The 19,566-nt window shown below is 38.7% G+C and overlaps 1 protein-coding gene across 1 annotated transcript in view; it reads right to left on the bottom strand.

The window, feature by feature from the left end:
• The window catches only part of LOC102860081 (eukaryotic translation initiation factor 3 subunit M-like), a 32,329-nt gene that overhangs the window by 9,674 nt on the left and 3,089 nt on the right, over nucleotides 1-19,566 (bottom strand). The gene's annotated exons all lie outside the window — the stretch shown is intronic.

Below are 19,566 nucleotides of genomic sequence, written 5' to 3'. Positions count from 1 at the left end.
ACACACACACACACACACCCCTTTGGTGTTTATATCCATTGCCTTAGCCCTCCTCTTGGGATATGGTCTCAAGTTACTTCAACTGCAGACACATGGTTCACCAATTGATCAGTATTTAACATCATCAATAGCTGCTGGGCCAACATAAGAGAGACAGTTAAGCCAACTGTAGAGAAACTGGTGAGGCGTAGCTTTATGGAACCCTGAAGATGGAACCAGATTTAAAGGTTCTACTTGTTGGATGATTAAAGAAAGAGCTGGCTTGGGGATGTTGTAAGACAAAGCATGATGAATGATTGAGGAAACCAGAGGCTTCTTCCGTTTCTGTTGCTGGACTCAAACTGGACCTTCACTTGTTGATGGAGAAGCTGTCTGAAATAATTGAGGGACTGTGTCTTGTTGTTAACTTGACTTGGCACTGTTGTTCACTAAACTTGGGCTTTCTTTTGCCTCCCCTGCCCCAACCACTATATACTAAATAAACTCTACAACTGTGAGTAAAGTCAAGTCAACAAGAATCAGACCTAGTGACTAGTAGAAGTAGGTATAGGCATTAGGCGAGAGGGCATGTCTGACCTTGTGGCTATTATTTTGGTACTGTGGATGTTATTGATGGGTTCAATTCTCTTTTGTGGAGTTAGCAGAAGTCAGTCTCGGTTCATCTTATGTTGTCCACATTGCATTTGTTCCTACTAGAAGTGTAGGCTGTATTTAGACTGGGTTGTGGTACTAGGGATATTGTAGCTGATGTTAGATGGATCTTGGCTGAAAGCAGAGAGTACCAGAACGATGTCTATCTATGTTCATTAACTATGCAATGGAGTTGACTGTGTGGAATACAACAAACTGTGGCTGACTCTGAGAAGAATGGGAATCCCAGAACACTTGATTGTGCTGAATGTGAAACCTATACTTGGAGGCAGTCATCAGAACAGAGCAAGGATACCCTGCATGGTTCAAAACTTGAAAGGGTGTACACCAGGGATGTATCCTATCTCCATACCTTTTCAATCTTTATGCAGAACAGATTATCCGGGAGACTGGGCTCTATGAGGAGAAGTGTGGCATCAGGATTGGAGGAAGACTCATCAACAATCTGCTTGTTGAAACTGAGGAGGACATGAAGTGCTTGCTGTGGAAGGTCAGGGACTAGTCTTCAGTATGGATTGAGGCGCAATATCAATAAAACAAAGATTCTCACCGCTGGGCTGATTGGCACCATCAGGATGGATGGTGAAGAGATTGAGATTGTTCACAGTTTTATTTGCTTGGCTCCACAGTCAACACTCTTGGCACCAGCAGTCAGGAAATTAAAAGATGTATTGCAATGGGAAAGTCTGTGGTTAGAGCCCTCTCTAAAGTGTTGAAGAGCAACAATGTCAGTCTGGAGACTAAGGTGCACCTGATACAGGCCATAGTCTTTGCAATCACATGCTATGTATCAAAGACCTGGACAATGACTAGGGATGATAGATGGAGAATTGATGCCATTGAGCTGTAGTGTTGGAGAAGAGTAATATACCACAGTATGCTAAGAAAATGAACAAGTTTGTCTTGGAGAGGGTGAAGCCAGGCTGCTTCTTGAAGGTAAGGATTCTGAAGCTTCATCTGACATATCTTTGGACATGTTGCAAGGAGGGACTGGTCCTTGGAGAGGGACGTCATGCTTGGGAGGGTGGAGGGACAGTGCAGGATAGGAAGACTCTGGATGAGATGGATTGACTCACTGACTGGGGTAATGTGGTAGGTGTGTCAGAGACATTGAGATTGGCATAGGATAGGGCAGGTTTTAAGGCTGTTGTACATATTGTCACTATGAGTCGCAGGTGACTCAAAGGCACAGAACAACAACAACTAGTAGGATTTCTGGATCAAATAGTATTTCTATTTTAAACTCTGTAAGGAAGTATTGAACTGCTTCCCGTAGCAGTTGTAATAGTTTACAGTCACAACACTCTGAAAATTACTGGATAATGTTTGAATAAAAGCTTGAACAGGCCAGAGACAGGAAGGAACTCAATAGTAAGACTACCCTTCAGCAACAGAGATTGAAAGGACTGGTGAGAAGCTCTCAAAGGAGGTAAGAGGCAGGTGTTAGACTCTTAATGCAAATTGCTCATTATAGGCTGTAGATGGGCAAGTATAGGAGACAAAGACCTGTGAGGGCCTGATTGAGAGAGAAGACAGTGGGATTCCTGTCTACAATGTGAGGTCTTCACAGGAAGAAGATTTGAATATTCTTTTAATCCCTTCAACCTCAGGTTTCATTAAAATGTCAGGAAAGAGTTGAAGCCATGGGCCTTCAGCCATCAACCCCTTTCCATGCTCCATCACCAGCAGCATCAGACTTTCCTGAGTCATTGGAGAAAGGTATACTCTCCTCATCTCATACTACAAGTGGGGTCTGATTCAGTCCCACAGTGGGCCCTCTCTGCAGCAAGTGCCAGTGACACAATGGAGCCACCCCCTTTAACATCTCCAGATCTCTTTAATTGGAAATATAATCTCCGTGCCTACTGAACACTCAAAATGTTCTTAAGGCTTGCCTCTCTATTTTTGTGACTCACAAAATCCTCCTGGGTGGATTGTCAGGTAATGTTGGATGTGTTACTCAACCCAGAGGAATGGAAGATAGTGTTGAATAATGCCAGAAAAAAGGGGCAAAACCAAAATAGTATCAGGATGTGAGAGTTAGAAGGAATCCCTGCTAAATGTCATGATTCCATGGAGTAGTGAGGTGGACTGAGACTTCAATTCTCAAAAAAAGGTAGGACTAACTTGGCAGAGTGTTGCAGTTTACTATTGTATGGAGTACAGCATAGGGCTCCATGACAACTCAATTTTAGCAAGATTAAGAGGAGTAATTTTAGCCACTTTCCAATAATGTACAATTGTAAATCCTGAAGCCACTAAGTATAATCTCCTGGATAATCTTATTGTGCAAGTCTGAGCACCCTTGGTATCCATTAAACATGCAGAAGGTTGAAGAGGAAATGCATCCAACAATCCTATGAGAAGATATTGTTACCCTAATAGCAAAACCAGACAAAGATATAATAAGAAAGAAAAGTAGGACAATGTGTTTTATAAATATCTTACTGTTAGATTCTAGCAGGTTGACTACAGCTCGTAGCAACCCTGAAAGCAACAGACAAAAATTTTATTCTATCTTGCACCACGTCATGATCTCCACCATGCTCAAGCCCATTGTAACATAACCTCCAGTCACTGTGGCAATGCATCTCTATAAGGGTCTTTTTATAGATCACTGAAACTTTACTTTTCCCAGAGTATGTTGCCCTTTTCCAGGAACTAACACCTCTTGACAACTTGCTCCAATGTCTGTAAGATAAACTTTCACCATTTTTTTATTTCCTCCAAGGCAAAACTTTTTGTTCTTTATATTACATCCATTTTATGAATATAAAAGTGCAAAAATCATCAACAAATCCTAGGTAATCGATACAGCAACATATACAGCCTTATAGGACCAAATGGGATTTATTCAAGGAAAGCAAAGGTTTTCAGCATATTGTTGTTGTTGTTTGTTGTCGAGCTGAGCATGACTCACAACGACCCTATGAACAAAAGAACTGAAGCCTTTCAATAACTATCGTTTCTCAAAGTTCATAGAGTTTCAAGAGGCATGATGTTTAGGAAATGAATGCTACTCCTGCTTCCATGTAAGATTTAGCTTGTTGTTGTTGTTTTTATTGTTAAATACCATTGAGTCGTAGGCGACTCATAGCGACCCTATGAAAGAAAGACCTGAACACTTGAACAACTTTCTTCGTTTCTTCAAGCTTATAGAGTTTCCGAGGCAAGCTATTTCAGAAGAGGGTGCCACCCCTGCTTCCAAGCTTGTTTTAATCAGGGAGCTCCACTAAACACTATCTGCCATGGGTGACCAATACTGCATTTGTCACATCAGGGTCACAGTGTTCAGCATCACAGCAACCACGAGTTACCTCTATACCACAAATCGACAGACCAGTGCTATACCACCCAGACCAAAAACAATTTGAAGCAGGCCTGATGGATGCAAATAAAAATCACCACCTTTGGCTTGGTAGTATAAAAACCACTTAAAATTTACCTACTTTAAATATCAAGATCTATTATCCAGAATCTACTGGATGGCATACATACATTTTGTTCTATGACATTAGTAACAGTCCCCACATTATTGCAGCACTCTTCTCTCTCCCTCTTTGTGAGTCTTGTTTCTATTTATTCTTCAATCCTCTCCCTTTCTACTCTGAGATTTATACTTGGGCAAATCTTATTTCTCCTGTATGGCTTATTTTTCTACAGAATGGTACTTTCCCCAGTGTTGTTGTTCACCTCATCAGTGTAGTTTGGCTAAAAATTGAGCCATACCTTTGAATTTTAAAGTTGTAAGCAGACACTAGTTATTGGAACATGGAATGTGAGAACCATGAATGTAGGAAAATTAGATATTGTTAAGGAAGAAATGGAACACATAAATATTGACATACTAGCTATTGGAGAGATGAGATGGACTGGCATGGGGCATTTTGAGTCAGATGATCGATCATATGATCTACTATGCTGGAGATAAAAAGATGAGGAAAAAATAGGTTGCTTTCATAGCTAAAAAAGTAATTTCTAGATGCATCTTAAAATAAAATATTGTGAGTGACAGGATAATATCCATATGCATACAAGGAAGGACCATTCAAATATATGCAGCAACAACCAGAGCCAAAGAAGAGGAACCAACTTTTGCAGTCAGAGATAGACTGAACACGCAATCAAGATGCATTAACATATCTGCCTGGGTGGCAGTTCTGGTTTCTTTAGGGTGTATTCCCAGTAGTGGAATTGCTGGGTCAGATGGTATTTCTATTTGCAACTTTTTGAGAGAGTGCCATACAGCTTTCCATAGTGGTTGCACCATTTTACACTCCCACCATCAGTGAATAAGGGTTCCAGTTTCTCCACAACCTCTCCAGCATTTGTTGTTTGCTGCTCTGTTAAATTTTGCTATTATTACTAGGGTGAGATGATATCTCATAGTTGTTTTGATTTGCATCTCTCTTAGAGCTAGGGATTTTGAAACTTTCTTCATGTGTTTGTTGGCCATCTGAATGTCTTCTTTGGTGAAGTGTCTGTTCATATCTTGTGCCCATTTTTCTATTGGGTTATTTACCTTTATCTTGTTGTCATGCTCAAGTATTTTATAAATTCTAGATATAAATCCCTTATCTGACATGTCATTACCAATACCCTAAAGAAACCATAACTGCCACCCAAGCAGATATATGCATACCCATGTTTATTGTGGCTTTGTTCACAATAGCAAAGAGTTGGAAACAATCTAAGTGTCCTTCAACAAATGAATGGATAGAAAAGCTCTGCTATATTCACACAATGGAATACTATGCTGCATTGAAAAATAAGAAACTAATGAAATATTATTCAAAATGGGTGATACTGGAGGACATTATTCTGAGTGAAATATCTCAGTCACAAAAGGACAAATACTGCATAGTGTCACTGTTGTAGAACAGGACTGACATCAAGGTTGGGGGGAGACTGAGAAAGATGGGATAAATTATATAAACTGCATTTATATATGATTGGGTATTATGGTCATGACAAGAGTCCAGAATGAAGGCTGCATAGTGTTGTGCTCAGGGGTCTTGGAGGGATTGTAGACCAATGAAAGAATTTTTCTTTTACTTTTCAAAAAGAAGAACAAATTGGGGAGGGGAGGGGGGCAGGGAGAACAATTCAACAATAAATGAATGAAAATCCAAAGTCTCTGTAAACGTTCATTAAAATTAATCAAGTTCAAGCTGAAGCTGAGGAAAATTAAATCAAGTCCACAGGAACCAAAATATGGCTTTGAGTCTACCAACCTGAATTTCAAAACCATTTCAGGAACAGGTGTGAGGCCTTGAACACTAATGAGCAAAAGATCAGATGAGTTGTGGGAGGATATCAAGAATATCATCCAGGAAGAATGCAAAAGGCCATTACAAAGATAGAGGAGGAAGAAAAGACCAAAATGAATGTGAAAAGAGACTATGAATATTGCACTAGAGAGCCAAGAAGCCAAACCAGAAGGAAGAAATCAAGATATTAAGGAGCTGAAAAGAAGATTTCAAAAGGCAGTACAGGAAGACAAAGTAAAATATTAAAATGAAATGTTCAAGGAACTGGAGTCAGAAAATCAAAAGGGCCAAATTAGCTCAGCATTTCTTAATCTGAAGGAACGAAAGAACAAATTTAAACTTTGAGTTGCAATACTTAAGGATGCTGTGGGCAGAATATTAAATGATCCAGGAAGTATTAAAAGAAGATGGAAAGACTATACAGCGTCATTGTACCAGAAGGAATTTTCAGACACAGTAGAATTTCATGAAACAACATAAGAGCAAGAGCCTGTGGTGATGAAGGAAGAAGTTCAAGCTGTTCTGAAAGAATTATAAAAAAATAAGACACCAGGAATTGATGGTACACCAATTGACATATTTCAATAAACAGATGCTGCCCTAGATGTGCTCACCAAGTTGTGCCAAGAAATCAGGCAGACAACCACTTGGCCAATTGACAGGAAGAGATCTATATTTGCTCCCATTCCAAAGAAAGGTGATCTGGCGGTGTGTCAAAATTATCAAATAACATAAATAATATCATAGGCAAACAAGATTCTGCTGAAACTTATAAAAAAACAACTAGAACAGCACATCAACAGAGAATTGCCAGAAGAGCAGGCTGGATTTAGAAGGGGTCTTGGACTAGAGATATTATCGCTAATGTCAGGTGGATCTTGGCTGAGAGCAGAAAGTACCAGAGGAATGTCTATCTGTGCTTCATTAACTATGCAAAAGCTTTTGACTGTGTGGATCACAACAAGCTGTGGCTGACTATGAGAAGAAAGGGAATCTCAGAACGATTGATTGTCCTTATGTGAAACCTATACTTAAACAGTCCTCAGAACAAAGGAAGGAGATACTGAATTGTGCAAAATCGGGAATGGTGTCCGCCAGGGATGTATTCTGTCTCCATACCTAGATAGTACAACCAAAGTATAATGTTACAATCCAACGTTATTACACATCACAGAAAAGGGGGAGGCGGTTCTGAGAGGTAACATTTATAGAGAAATAGAAATGGTTCAGGGCTATGTGTAGGAAGCACATAGTACAATGACTGCTTGCAAGTTCTACAAAGGCTTCCAGAGTGTAACTGTTAGGACCCTATAGATAAAACCCTGCTACTAAATCAAACATCATCCCATGCTGTAGACTCCAAATTCATCTGTAAAATCTTATGTTTACTGGGTATTTTTCACTCTATCAAAACATTTTTTTAACATGTTAACAAAGGAATTGGCAGTTTAAAAAGTTCACTTTAACATTAACCTATCAAAACTGTGCTTTGTTCAAGTCAGGAATGCACAGACTACATGTATAGGTTACTTATCTATCTTCTTAAATATCTGTCATAATTAAGTAACAGAACTGTAGGCTGGCTGCTATGAATACTGCCACCCAGAAGGCATTTTTAAAATATATAACTAGCAGCATTCTTTCCCATAGGGATCTCTTTATTTTACAGCTATGCCCTTCCCCCCACCCCCACATAACCTGCCTACCACATTTGCTGGAAGAGGAGCCAGTTCACAGATTATTTGTTAATGTTTTCCCCCAGTTAAAATTTATGTATCAGTGTAGTCTTACACTATTAAGTCACCATGAATTAGCTGCCTGGTCACCATAATGTGAGATTGTACTGTGGTTTAAAAATCAAAACCCTAAAACTCACCCAGTTTTTCAGTATTAAGCCTAAAAGTGAGATATAATAATAAAAGAACTCAAAGGCAGATAAATTTCTTGAAGACTGAGATAAAATTAAGAAGTGGGAGAAAAAGAGAGGGGGGGAAAGCAGTTTTTCAGCATGGATACACTATGCATTTTCCAATAAAGAGAACTCTGTTCCATTTTCTTCTGTCCTAATAATTAGTCATTCTTAATCTAGAAAAATGATCATGAACTTTTTAGACAATAAGAACTCACGAGGATTCAAAATTCTGATATCCCTTTAGGGGGTTTCCTAGTTCATTTTCTTCAGAAAGTTTTTCAACATAGTCCCACAGATTGCTTAAATAATGACATAAGACACATCAAAATGTCTTGTATACCAAAATGCAGCTAGTTAAAGCTAATGACCTTCCACTCAAAGCTGCACTTCAAAAATGTCAAGTCATTTCCAAAGTCATGAGAAATTAATCTATGAAAATTACACAGTAACAGCTGTGTAGGGTGTGTAAGTAACTGGATTACTACTGAATCAGAGATCAGTGCTTAAGCCTACTTTGAGAGAGGGATCTAACCAATAAATACCTCTCCTTTGTCAGACTGTCCTACTTTGATGGCTTTAGTATTGCTGTGATGCTGGAAGCTCTGTCATCTGTATTGTAAATACTATCAGGGATACTCATCATGGCGAAGTTTCAGTGGAAATTCCAGACTTAGAAAGGCTAGGAAGAAAAACCTGGCAATCTATTTATGGGGGGGGGGGGATAGACCGTGAGATCTCTTAAATAACAACAGAAATTTGTCTGATGCAGTGCCTGTAAAAGGACCAGATGTAATGTGGGTATGGCCAAGCCTGACTTTTACCCACTTTATAAAAGGGAACTCTCTCCGTCAATATTATTGATGTACCAAAGTACCATAGTACCAAAATATCTAGCTACAAGGTCAGGCATAACACTTCCCATTCTCTTGCACCCTTTTCTACAAATCATTGGGTCCAGGTTTGTTGTTGACTCAGAATTTACTCACAGTTGTGAGATTTATTAGGGAAATAGGTTGGAGAGCAAGGGAGGCAAAAAAATATCACACAGTGCAAGTCCAGGTTTAGTCTATCAATCCCAAACCAGATTAAAAAGGCACAATTCCTCAATTAGTGACAGTCTCAGTTCAGTTCAGCAGCACAAATGCAAGAAGCCCCTGTTTTCCTCAATCCAGCAAAAGTTATCTCAAAGCAGTTATAAATTATAAGTCAACTTTTCCTTCAATCATCTGACAAAAATCTTTAACTATAGCATAAATGAAGGGTTCCTCTGGTTACACATTGTCACAGTCTGATTTCCAGCATCCCAAAAACTGACTGGAGGGTCAACTATGAGTGGGTTCTGACCTGACGCCTTTGAGTTTGAGTTTTGAGTGTTCAGTTTTACTCATCAGCTATTAATGTCAAAACGAAGAAATTGACAATATTTTCAATTTGAAATTCATTACAAATGCAAACAAGATGTATTGGTTACAACTAGGTGTTGGAAAGGAAAAGTTGAAGACAAGTATTACTTACTCTCGTAGCTGAGTCGAAAATGACTCATAGCTCACCCTCCAACTGGTTTTCAGAGGCTGTAAATCACATGAGAAGAGTTTGCCCACCTGTCTCCCTTGGAATAGGTGGATTTGAGTTGCCTGCCTTTGAGTTGGCAGCACAACTCACTCTACATACTAGGCCACCAGCTCTCTCTTCTGATTATGTGGAGCATAAAAATTATGGACAACAGTGTGAAAAACAGATAGTCCAGAACGCTTCCTTAAGCTAATGCAGAATCTGCACAAGGACCAAGAAGTAGTTTGAACAGAGCAAGAGGTTGCTGCATGGTTTAAAACCAGGAAAGTATATCATGGTTGTGTTTTCCCCAACCCCACCACATTTATTCAGTCTATTGTTGTTGTTAAGTCATAGATGACTCATAGTAACCCTATGAATGAAAGACCTGAACACTTTTATAACTTTATCATTTCTCCAAGTTCATAGGGTTTCCAGAGGCAAGCTATTTCAGAAGTGGATGCCACTCCTGCTTCCAAGCTTGTTTGAATCGGGAAGCTTCACCAAACACTTTCCACTATGGGTAACCATTATCGCATTTGGCACATCAGTGTCACAGTGTTTAGCATCACAGCAACCACAAGTTATTGCTGTACAGCAAATGGACAGACCAGTGCTATACCACTTAGAAGAATGTTTGACCAAAAATAATTGAAACCAGGCCTGAGGGCTACAGATTAAAATCACCCTCATTGGGCTTTGTAGCATCACTTTCTATCCATTAGGCCAACAGAACTCTCTCTTTGTTGTTGTTGTTGTTGTTAAGTGCTGTCAAGTCATAGACAACCAATAGAGGCAGTCTATAGGCTGAGCAAATAATACAAGGAGGTGGATCCTATGAAGAACAGTGCATTAGGATTGCAGGGAGACTCATTAACAACATGTGATAAGTAGAAGGGGTAACATTGCTTGCTGAAAGTGAAGAGGAACTGAAGCACTTATTGATGAAGCTCCAAGGCTATATAGCCTTAGTATGTATTATACCTCAACATAAAAAAAGGAAAAATTTCCCACAACTAGACCAATAAACAACATTATGATAAATAATGAAAGATCAAAGTTGTCAATATTCTGTTTTATTTGGATTCTACATCAGAGCCCATAGAAATAGCAGTTAAGAATCAAATCATATATTACAGCTGGCAAATCTTATACAGAAGACCAATTTAAACTGTAAAAAGGAAAGAATGTCATTTGAGGACTAAGGCTCACCTGACCCAAATAATAGTTTGGGGTGTTTTTTTTAATTTGTTTGGGTTTTTTTGTTTGTTTGCTTGCTTGCTTTACACGCATGCAAAAGCTGGCTAATGAATAACGAAAATTGAAGGATTGAAGCATTTGAATGCTATAATTTTTGGAAAAATATTGAATATGCCATAAACTTTCAGAAGAATGAGCATATCTGTCTTTGAGGAAGTACACTCATAATTTCCTTTATGAGTGAGGATAGAGTGATTTCTGTCTCACACATTTTGAACATCTTATCAGGACAGATCATTCTCTGGAGAATCACACAATTCTTGCTAAATGTTTGAACTAATGGTGTATACACAGGAAAATCAGGGAAGTAGAAGTTCACAGAAAAAGAGAAAAATCACTAAAGGAATAAACGGGCACAGTGACTACAAACAATAGTCTGAAACATAACAATCATTATGAGGGTGGCTCAAGACTGAATAGCGTTTCATTCTATTGTATATGGGATTATTTTGAACAGAAACCAACTCAATGACCCTTGTTGTTGTTGTATACTGTCAAGTTGGAACCGACCCACAACTTACCTGTTTACTCACATGGGAGAAGACTGCCCATCCTTCCCTCACGGAGCAGCTAGTGGATTGTAGCACAGCTTCTTGCCACTAGGCCACCAGTGCTCCCTCAATGACCTTTAACAACAACAAAAACAACAAACAAGACAGAATACCAATCAATTTCTCCAGAATAATCAAAATATGTTAGAATAGGAAAGGACCTTAAAGATCATCTAGTCCAATGATTTTCCATAGACTACTTGTCCTATAAGAGATTCTGCATCAGAAAGACTTCATAATCCGTGCTATACGAAACACTGTGCATTAAATATCCTCTTGAAGAGTCAATTGGATATCTGTGTGGTTTTGGATACTAAAGATTGAAAGAGGACTTATTTAAACATGATATGGAGTCCTTGTGGTAGAAACAGTTAACTCGATTGGCTGGTAACCAAAAGCAGGTGGTTAGAATCCATCCAAAGGCAACTTGGAAGAAAAGCCTGGAAATGTGCTTCCAAAAAATATCAGACATTGATAACCCTATGGAACTCAGTTCTATCTTGACATGCATGAAGTAGCTTTGATTGAGTCAATTACATGGTCATTGATCTTTTTTTAGCCCAATGTAAGCTTAAACATTTATCCACAAATACCTTTTCCTGACCCTTAGAAAAATATCATTGTTGTTATGTGCTGTCAAGTCACCTGCAACCCATAACAGCTCTGAAGCCTGCCTTGTCCTAAGCCAGTCTCACTAATTCCGACACACAAACTCCCATTACCCCAGTTTCTGTATCAATCCATCTCATCTGGGGTCTTCCTCCCCTGTGCTGTCCCTCTACCCTTCCAAGCATGATGTCCTGGTCTCTCCTGGCCACATGTCCAAAGTGTATGAGATGGAGCTTCAAAATCCTAGCTTTCAAGGAGAGACTTGTTTTCACCCTCACCAAGACAGACCTGCTTGCTTTCTTGGAGGGCCATGCTATGTTCAAGACTCTTCTCCAGCACCACAACTCAAAGGCACTGATGCCTTCTTCTGTGATCCTTAGTCATTGTCCAGATCTCTGATAAATATTATTAGATTCTATCAAATCATTTATAAACTTAGTGACCCTATGAACAACATATCTGTATCTTATCCTATCCTGTGTCATTGTTACAATTTCTGCATCTGGCAAGCAGAATTTTACTCAATCCATATCCTTGAGGACCTTCCTCTCTTTCTCTGTCTACCCAAACGTGATGTCTTTTTCTAAAGACTGGCTCTTCCTTACAACATGCCCAAAGCATGTGAGATAAAACTTCATCATCCTTACATCTAAAGAGCACCCTGGTTGCATTTGTTCCAAGAGAGATTTCTTTGGGTTTTTGTCAGTCCATGGAATCTTCAATAGTCTTCTTCAGCACTATAGTCCAAAGACATCAATTATTCTTCTATTTTCCTCATTCATTGTCCAACTTTCAGATGCGTAGGAAGCAATTGAAAATATCATGGCTTGGATACAGTTTGCCTTGGTCTTTAAACTGACATCCTTGCTTTTTATCACTTTAAAGAAGCAAATTTTCTCGTTGAAATATGCATTTGATTACTTGACTGCTGCTACCAAGGGGGTTGATTGTGAATCCAAGTAAACCAAATCCTTGACAATTTCAACTCTTGTCTCCATATAGCTTGATGGTGAGGATTTTTGTTTTCTTGATGTTGAAATATAATTTTTATTGAATGTTGAAGTCTGATTTTTTGCAGTAAATACTTTCAATTCTTCTTCACTTTCTATAAGCAAGGTTGTGCTATATACAAGGTTATTGACGAATCTTCCTTAAATCTGAACATCTCATTCTTCTTCTTATAGTCCAGTTTCTTGAATTATTTAACAAAATATTTTCATTTTGTTTTTGTTTGTTGTGTGCTATGGAGTCAAAACTGACTCATAGCTGACCTGCCAGAAAGTTTTCAGAGGTTGTAAATCACATGGGAATACATGGTCCATCTTTCTTACATTATTAGATGTAAAAATAGAATTTCCACTTTGAAAAAAATTAGACTTAATTTGTTTCATATTATAAATTGCAAAGATAGGGTAACCTTGTTGGCCTAAGGTGCAAATGGATTTTAAAAGTTTGGAAAACACTGACAATTAGAACATATTTGAAGAGACAAGGCTTCCTGGAGAAAATGATATTTAGTCTTCCAAAAAGCAAGTGATAAACACCAAGGTGAAGCAAAGCAGAAGTGAATGAAAGGTGTTTCAGGCAGAAAGAGTAGAAGGATTTGAAGCAAGAAAGATTATCACATGTTAAAGACCAGAAATAGCTACATGTGCTTAATGTATGGAAAAAGAAGAGGAGAGACAGAGAAAGAAGCAAGAAAGCAGAATAGAAGAAGAGTATGAACTATATCATATGCAATAGACTTGGTCTTTACCATGACAGCAGCAGAACACATTGAAAAGTATGTTCATTATAGAAGTCACTTTCACAGAAGGAAGTTTATTGTGCTCAAATTTTCCTACAAGTAATTTCCATTATTTCAGCTAATCTGGCTTTTGTTCAAAGTGTTGAAGGATTCTACTGACATACAGGGCTTAGAAAGACATTATGACTAAATTGCTCAAGGATCAAGTTGAAAGAATCAGTTCACAAAAAGGCCAGAGCTGACTCATACGCAGGGACATAAATTCCCCAAGTCAGTAAGTATCTCAGCTGGGGTCATGAAGTTACTTCACAAGAAAATTCATCCTTCCTACCTTCCTAAGGCAATGGGCACTTTGCAATTTTCAATAGGCATTTAATAGGCACTTTTAAAAAAGGTATTTTAAAACAATTTAAATGTATAATACTTGAACCGAAGGAAAGAAAAATCTGAATGCTCTTTTATAAATTGTTTGAACACATTATTATACTGGAATCAGTTGACCATGATGGAGTTGGACTGATGAATTTCATACTAGACTTTATATTGGATAAATTTATTGCCATAATTTTTAAAATCTTGCAGTAACTGCAGTGATAGTGACCCTTATGTTCAATTATTTGACTCCATTTGTAAAAAAATTATTACCATTTTAAAGATAGTCAATTATACCAGAAGGCCTCATCTACTTAATTGTCATGGAATGTACATAACTCCAATGCCATAAAACTTTTCTTTGGTGCCCTAAATTCTTTATCATCTTCAAATCCCTAAGTTTTTGCTATTATCAAGTCTGAACTGACTCAGCTAACCCTCCAGTGGCATTTTAGAGACTGTAAATCACTCGTCTTTCTGTTATGGAGCAACTGGTGGATTCAAACCAAGCGCCTTTGGGTTAGCAGTGCAAATCCTCATAATCATAATAAGGCATAACTTTCCCTGTGCAAGGCAATTTGCCTTCATATATTTTCTCACTTAAACTTTATAAAATCAGTCAGGTATTGTTACTCTCCCAGTTTGACAGAGAAGAAAACTAAACCTAATTGCTCATGGTCACATTATAAATCCCGAGTCTTAAACCTAGACTAATACTTTTAGTTACATTTCACATATCACCTACTCTGTGCCAGGTACTATGCCTGTCATTTCTTAAGCATTATAATTTACCTTGAAACTAGCCTGCAAGAATTTAATAGTATCTATAGCTTATATGTGGAACAGATCGTTCGGGAGACTGGACTCTATGAGGGGGAATGTGACATCATGATTAGAGGAAGACTCATCAACCACCTGCATTATGCAGATGGCACAACCCTGCTTGCTGAAACTGAGGAAGATTCGAGGTGTTTGCTGCAGAAGGTCAAAGACTGCAGTCTTCAATACGGATTCAAGCTTAATACCAAGAAAACAAAGATTCTCACCACTGGACCAATTGGCAGTATCATGATAGATGGAGAAGAGATTGAGATTATTAACACTTTCAGCTTGCTTGTTTCCACAATCAACACACTTGGCACAAGCAGTCAGGAAATCAAAAGACAAATTACATTGGAAAAATATGCTGTCAGGGACTTCTCTAGAGTACTAAAGAGCAACAGTGTCAGTCTAGAGACTAAGGTGCACCTGATCCAAGCCATGGTATTCACAATTACTTGCTATGCATCAGAAATCTGAACAATAACTAAGGATGACAGAAGAAGAATTGATGCCTTAGAATTGTGGTGCCAGAGAAGAGTACTGAACATACCATGGCTTGCTAAGAGAACAAACAGATCTGTCCTAGAGAGGGTGAAACCAAGCTATTCCTTGGAAGCAAAGATTTTGTAATTCCATCTCACATCCTTTGGGCATGTTGACAGGAGGGACCATTTCTTGGAGAAGGAAATCATGCTTAGAAGGGTGGAGGGACAGTGCAGGAGTAGAGGACCCTAGATGAGATAGGTTGACTCAGTAACTGGGGTTATGGGGTAGGTGTGTTGGAGACAGTGAAATTGACTCAGGATAGGGCAGGATTCAGAGCTATAGGGTCACTATAAGTCACAGTCGACTCAATGACATGTAACAACTACAACAATAAAGCATATAGATGAAGAAATGGGATTTCACAAATTTTATTTACATTTACAATGGCTATATAGGTAGAAATATCATATGCAAGTACAATTTTACTAAAGATAACATGCTTGGGAGGGTGGAGGGACGGCGCAGGAGGGGAAGACCCTATATGAGAGGGATTAATTCGGTGACTGGGGTAATCGGGATGGGTGTGTCGGAGGCAGTACGACTGGCACAGGATAGAGCAGGGTTTAGTGCTATTGTGCATAGGGTCGCTATGAGTCGCAAACGACTCGATGGCACATAACAACAACAACAACAATGCAAAAACAGTAGTAGTCACAATAGATAAACAGGAAAACTTCAGAAATTCAAGCCAAATTTAGAAAAGAATATGGAAAGAGATATATCATTACTGATGGATGGATTTTATCTGAAAACAGAGAATACCAGAAAGATATGTACCTGTGTTTTATTGACTATGCAAAGGTACTCAACTGTTTGGAGCACAATAAGTTATGAGTAATATTGTAAAAAACAGAAATGCCAAAACACTTGACTATGATTATGGGGAACCTCTGTATAGACCAAGAAGCAGTCTTTTGAATAGAACAAGAGGATATTGTGTGGTTTGTTGTTGTTGTTGTTACGTGACGTCGAGACACTTGCGACTCATAGCGACCCTATGTACAGCAGCCCTAAATTCTGCTCTATTCTGTGCCAATTGCACTGCCTCTGACACACCCATCCCTATTACCCCAGCCACTGAATCAATCCACCTCGTAGAGGGCCTTCCTCTCCTGTGCTGTCCCTCCACCCTCCCAAGCATGATGCCCCTCTCCAAGGACCGGTCCCTCCTTACAACATGTCCAAAGTATGTAAGACGGAGCCTCAGAATCCTTGCCTCCAAGAAGCTGCCCGGTTTAACCCTTTCCAGGATGAATCTGTTTGTTTTCCTAGCAGTCCATGGTACCCTCAATACTCTTCTCCAGCACCACAACTCAAAGGCATCAATTTTTCTTCTATCCTCCATGGTCATTGTCCAACTTTCTGATGCATAACAAGTGATATCAAAGACCATGGCACCTTAGTCTCCAGAGAAACACCACTGCTCTTCAGTATTTTGGAGAGGTCCCTAACAGAAGACTTTCCCATTGCAATATGTTTTTTTTTTATTTCCTGACCACTGGTGCCAAGAGTGTTGACTGTGGAGCCAAGCAAACTAAAGCTGTGTACAATCTCAATCTCGTCACCATCCATCCTGATGCTGCCAATTGGTCCAGTGGTGAGAATCTTTGTCTTCTTGACATTGAGCCTCAATCCATATTGAAGGCTGCAGTCCTTGACCCTCCGCAGCAAGTGCATGAGGTCCTATTCAGTTTCAGCAAGCAGGGTTGTGTCATCTGCATAACACAGATTGTTAATAGATCTTCCACCAATCCTGATACCACACTTCTCCTCATAGAGCCCAGCCTCTTGCATAATCTGTTCTGCATACAGATTGAAAGGGTATGAAAACCTGAGTGTAATGGGTTATATCCTTTTGCCATACTGATTCAGTATGTATATTGAGCAAATGAACTGAGACATTGGATTAAATGAAGAAAAATGTGGTATCAAGATTGGAGGAAGACTCATCAACCTGCAATGTGCAAATTACATTATCTTGCATGCTGAAAGTAAAGAGGACTTGAAGTACTTGTTAAGGAAGATCAAAGACTATGGCCTTCAGTATGGGTTAGATCTCAACCTAAAGAAAACAAAAATCCTTGCAAATGAAGCAGCAGACTGAATGAATAAAAGACTGAAGTTGTCAGGGATTTCATTTTACTTGGATTCACAATATATATCCACAGAAGCAGCAGTCAAAAAACTGACAGACATATTTCATGAACTAAATCTGTTGCAAATGACCTTTTTAAAGTGTTAAGTTACCACATTGAGGGACTTAAAATACCACTAATTAAGCCATGGTATTTTCAATTGCCTTATAAGCAAGCCAAAGTTGGGCAATCAATGCTTTTGAATTATGTTGTTGGTAAAAAATGTCTACTGTATCATAGACTGCACAAGTAGAATGAACCAATCTATCCTAGAAAAGAAACACACACAGCCAGAATGTTTCTTAGAAGAGAAGATGTCAAGACTTTGTCTCATGTACCTTCTGCTATCATCAGGGATCAATCCTGGTGAAATAGAGGATCAGCAAAACATAAGACCTTGAATGAGATGTATTTACATAGTAGCAGCCAACAATGGCCTCAAACATACCAATGTTTTTTATGGCACAGGATCAAGTATTGTTTCGTTCTTTGGAACGTGGAATCATAATGAGTCAGACTGGACTTGATGGCGCCTGACAAGAACAAACAGGTGAAAACTACCAAATCAAGATTCAAATCTAGATTTTTTTTTTCTGATACTGGCTCTGTGTTTAGCTACCCATATGTACAATGAGACTGTCATAATTAAGTCAGTAGTTTCCCAACTATTTCACAAAGAACTGTATGGCTTTGAGTATGTATGTCAAGGGTCATCCTATAGAGGAAGGAATTGACAGAGAAAGCAGAAGGATTGAGCCTGAGAGGGTACGTCTCTTTCTCACTCCTCTTGCACTTGAACTAGAACGACTTTCTTTTTTGTCTGGTATATGTTTTAGTGTTTTACATAAGGTTTCAGATGAAGAAAACATCATTTTTAAAGGTGCAAATCCACTTCTTTACATTTTTATTGGTTAATAAAAGATATTGGTTGGCAGTTATGTGAGAGGGGAGGGATTGTGCTTCCAGAATGATCCTGGGATCAGTGCAGTCATGATGACTTGATGCAAAACCCCGCAGGATATTCTAAGGAAAGGGGATGAAGCAAAAAGATCTCTGGTTTCAAAGGGCAGAAAGAACAGAGATAACTCCCAAGACCAGTATTTACAGCATTAAGTTCTTTATCGGCTGTTTATCCCTGCCAGCTTCAGACTCCAAGCCAACACATTTCTCCAGAGCAAATCATGTAGCTAATTAAATAAAGTTAAGGGTCACATTTCCTTTGTTCTGTCCAGGAAAAGTGTGAATGCCTCAAGAAAAGGAATTTCCCTCTAATAAATGTCCTCAAGATGCTTATTGTTGTAGAGAGGAAAAAATAGATATGAGAAAAACTTCCTAAGTATATTTGATGATGCCCATAAGACACTCCATGAGAATAAAACAAACAAGAAAAAATTTTAAATTTAACACTTGTGCTCAAGTGTTGGACATGCCACATCATCTATGAAGCTCAAAGAGAGGCTGCCTATAGTCATCCAAACTAGATCACTTCTGAGTGTGAAAGGAAGTGTTAGTCATGATCACACCGAGACAACAAACATATACTAGAAATGTGCTAGAACAATTGGGACCTATCCTTGCTATATTTGCTATTGTGTGCCTTTGAGTCTGTGCTGACCCTCCAGAAGGTTTGCAAAGGCAGTAAATCACACAGGAAGAAATTACCCATCATTCTCAGGCAGAGCAGTGAGCCACATGCCTTTGAGATTGCAATGAAGCTTCTTACCAATCCAGCGTTTTCCAAATATAGGTGGTCTCAGATCTTTTCTTACTCATAGTACACTGCTTTGTTCAGAATTCTGAGCATCCCAAAAATCAGTGCCAAATTAACCGCAAAAAGGCTTATCATCCTCAGGAAGACAAAAATCAGTACCAAATTATCCACAAAAAAGGATCATAATATTTAAGAACACAAAATAAGTACCGGATTAACTACCAAAAAAAAAAGGCAGAGGCAAAAAAATGTCCTTTAAGTTCACGCCATCATTTTTTTTTTACTTCATAATGTTTTACTATCATTTAGATTTTTCTTCTCCAAAAGCACAACATGGTTTGCATAAAAATTCAAGTATCAGAAAGACTCAAAAGGCTGTTTTTCACTTTGTTCAAGTTTTGTTTCCAGGCATTAAGTGTGTCATACAGC

Source organism: Elephantulus edwardii, unplaced genomic scaffold, assembly GCF_000299155.1.
Source record: "Elephantulus edwardii isolate Elephantulus edwardi_28Jun2011 unplaced genomic scaffold, EleEdw1.0 scaffold00336, whole genome shotgun sequence".
Taxonomy (NCBI): Eukaryota; Metazoa; Chordata; class Mammalia; order Macroscelidea; family Macroscelididae; genus Elephantulus; species Elephantulus edwardii.
This window is presented reverse-complemented; position numbering and strand designations above follow the sequence as displayed.